Source organism: Misgurnus anguillicaudatus, chromosome 16, assembly GCF_027580225.2.
Source record: "Misgurnus anguillicaudatus chromosome 16, ASM2758022v2, whole genome shotgun sequence".
In the NCBI taxonomy this organism is placed as follows: Eukaryota; Metazoa; Chordata; class Actinopteri; order Cypriniformes; family Cobitidae; genus Misgurnus; species Misgurnus anguillicaudatus.
The window spans coordinates 24289057-24292928 of record NC_073352.2 but is presented as its reverse complement, the minus strand read 5'-3'; positions in this window follow the sequence as shown (position 1 = coordinate 24292928).

Here is a 3872-nt window from a genome sequence, read left to right as displayed (position 1 = left end):
TGGGGCGGGTCTATCAACAGAAGGTCCAGATTCTATTGGGGTAGGGGTGTGTTTGTTTAGGTGATTTCAAATATCAACATTGGCTTTCAAACATCATGGACTCCGCCTTTAACAACACAAGCTTCGAATAGAGGCTTTATCTGGCACACCCATTTTTGCTCGACACAAGCTCTGAAGCCTCGGTTTAAATGTCACATCACTATTTGAAATGACCTTGAAAAAAGCATTTTATAGAGGAATTTGATACTTAAGAACACGAGTTTTTGTACAGTTGATATGATATCGACCATATGGTTTTAAATTTTGATTTTAGCATGCGGTTTTGGAGATATCTGTCTTTACCTATTCAAGTAGATAGGCTTTTAAAATAAGTACCCAGAAGCATTGCAAGCATGGTCGCCTAGTGGTCCAACACACAGTAAAAAAAATCAGCATTTTTATGTTTAACTTTACAAATTAAGTTAAACATGTCAACTTTTTTTAGGTCAAAACTTAAAATAGTAGATTGAATTGATTTGCAAAACCAAGTTGTTTTAACTTCATGCTGCATTGAGTGTAAAGAGTAAATGATGACAAAATTTTTATTTTTGGGTAAACTATCACTTTAACAAGCTGCCATATGCTCAGTTAAATGTATGCAAATTGGTGAACTCAATCAGTGTTGTTCAGTAGCATTCAGAGACTTTGAGTGGCTGTGATTACATCATAAGCATTTATAATAAAGCAAAACTTATTTTGTTGGTGATGGGCATTGTTGTATAAAACATGCGCTCTTTAAAACCCACCAAACTTGACATTCTTATAACATAACATTGTCACATACAGTGGTGTCGAGTCTGTTTGTGTCCTCCTACTGAGGTCAACACAAACAGGCTAGAGATTCATAATCAACAGTCATTTCCTTCATAAATGCGAGTTTGTTGAAAACAAAAGTTGTGAATATGAAAGTTAAAGCTTTGCCTAGAAAACAGCAGCAATATCAGATGAACTCATTATATTCAAGGTGAATCAACAAAGCTTGGCGGTCTAGTGCTGGTCCTTGTTCATTTTTAATAAGCTGAACACTCTATCAATCCTGACACAAGCTGAAGGGGATATCCAAGTACTAAGGCTTTTCATTAGTGTGAATTATTTTAATATACTTGTGTGCGCGGCTATTTGGGTGCGCATGTGTGTGAGTTAAATGAGCATGTATTTATTTATTTAAACTATGCCTACCTGTATCATTTTATTATGGCAGATATACTAACAGTGCACTGCTACGACAGCTTGTTGAATTACAGATGTGAATAAACTTGTTTCTACATGGGGCGATGAATCATTTGAAGGACCAGCCACAGATCACAGATCATAACAATCTATCAAAACACTAACTGCACCACAGTCGCAAAGAAAAAAGATGTTGGCATTAGTGCTCAGTGGATAAAGTCTGCTGTCATTTATCAGCTGAATAAATATCCAAACCTTTGATGTATAACCTCGTGTCTGCCTAGAAAGGAAAAAGTGATCGTCAACCAGAAAGTTCACGAACGAGCATTTTGAGTAATTCCTTGCTCTTTTCTCCACTCTTCTTACCTTCCTCCCTCCCTCTCTACTCTTCTTTAAGAGCTTTCCTGCCAGAGCATTGCAGGGGTTGAAGTGAAAGATGAAGAGGCTGAGTGGGGGGCCTGGCAGCTTAGCATCCCACACAGACGCCTCTATCGTGGGCATGCCGGGCCAGACAGGGCCCCCTGGACGGAGGGCTGCTGGCAGTTTGGAGCCGGAATTGCAGTGGGAGAGGCTGGATTCATTAATCTACCTTACCACCCTCCATGTACCTGTCCATTACTTTCCTTCTTTCTTTCCTCTAAATGTCTTTTTAAATTCTTTCAAGGTACCTTTTTCTATCAAGTCACGCGTCATTTTGTTTCTCCATCGTTCTCACCTAATCAGTCTCTTTTTCTTGCTTCACCACAAACACCATTTGCTCTTTCTCCACGTGAGGGTTGCTGACAGATCCCGGGCTGAACTGAAACGAGCATGTCCATCCATCCTTGGCTTTCTCTCTCCCTCATCTCTTATCTCTACTCATTCTTTTCTGCGTCTTTTCTTTGGTCTCCGTGACATTTTCTCTTTCTTATCACGGGAGGCAGGCGGGAGTCACGGGCAAACAACACGCGTCATTACCTGTGTGAGGAACGCGGGCAGGTCTTGGCGCCTTGAACCGCTGCAGAATAACTAATGCTTCTGGAACCTTCCACTCAGCTCTCTACCAGCCCAGAGGCGATTTGAGGGCTCACTTCATCTCAGATAGCACAGATAACTGGGCATGTATTTACCCCACGACTTTATAAACATACAGCCTCGGGGTATTTCTAGAAGGTGGTGAGAAAACTCTTACTGCTATTGCATATTATCTCTATGGGCTTTGCTTGCTCATCAAAAAGTTGTAGATATTATGTCGGATATTAAGTTGGCCTAAGATGGTCCTTTAGGTTTTAATGGATTACCATGAAAAACAGTGATTTATAAGTTTAAAACACGATCCAAAATTAACACTTGCCAAGTGCCAAATGCAAAGAAAAATTGGCTTTGGTTAGTAAACTGAATTCGCCAGTTGGCAGGTAACTATATTACAAGCTACAAAATAATGTATGACTCAAAATCAAGTTGAAGAATGATGGTCTGACCTTTGCTGAGGAGTAATTTAAAGCAAAGACATACAAACAAGAAAACGACTTTTAACTCAGTTAAAAATTCATAAAAAAATGTTTATATCCGTCCAGAACTCCATGAGCCAATGCAAGTGGATTATTCTTTATATTTCATTATTAAAAAAAATCTAAATACCTAATTCTTAAGTCTAATGAGAAAAAGGCCCAAATAATGCCATACTTATATGTTTACAGATGGTAATTTTTCCAGTTTACTACAAAAGTGTGACGGAAACATTGTGACGGAAACTCCTCTATATGAGGAGCTCAAATGCTAAACTCCACCTCCATCAAAAATGAGATAATGATACTGAACGAATGCTAGCGGCACGTATTATACATTTATCAAATACTTTCAAATCCAATCCAAGCCTCTGGCTAATAGCGGTTTGTTGGCAAAATCCATTAACTCTTTCCCCGCCATTGACGAGATATCTTGTCAATCAAGAGAAAACGCTTCCCCGTCAATGACGAGTATTTCCGTCTTTCCGCAATACCGCTATTATCCACTAGGTGGTGCTCTTCCGCAACTTTTTAAAACCGGAAGTATTGCCCCATGGCAAGCTGCTGCATGTCCGTGTCTGTTTTAAAGATCGCTCTGAATGGGATCTCTATGAAAAGTCCGTCAAAAAAATGCTTTTTGCTCAAAATGTGGTGTTTTTGCAGAAACCTACCCATATTCAAAAGCTGATTACAAAAGAACTACTGAAGGTAGGATGAAACGTTTTTTTTTTTTTTTTTTTTTTTTGACAGCAGAGGATCTGTTCTTTCCTTTGGTATATTGTATGTTTATATATTTGAAGAAGAACATTTTCTGGAAGGCATTAAACTTTTGTGAAAATCATGAAAACACTGGCGCTGCCTGGCAACTTTTTTAAAAAACGCTGGCGGTGAAAGAGTTAAGAGTCTGATAAAAAAGCCTGATAAAAATGATTTTTAAGAAACCATGTCAGATGCATTTAGAGGGTTTTGCCTCTGAGCTTTTCATATATAAATAGGGTGGCCATTCGTGCAAGTTCTGCTGGACACGTCCCGAACATGTTTTCAGGTTCGTTCTCCGGAAGTTGCGTTGGTCGACGCATCCATCGATGACGTATGCGGTCGAGCAACGCGACTGCCGGAGAACGAACCCGAAAACATGTTCGGGATGTGTCCGGCGGAACTGGCATGGATGGCCAC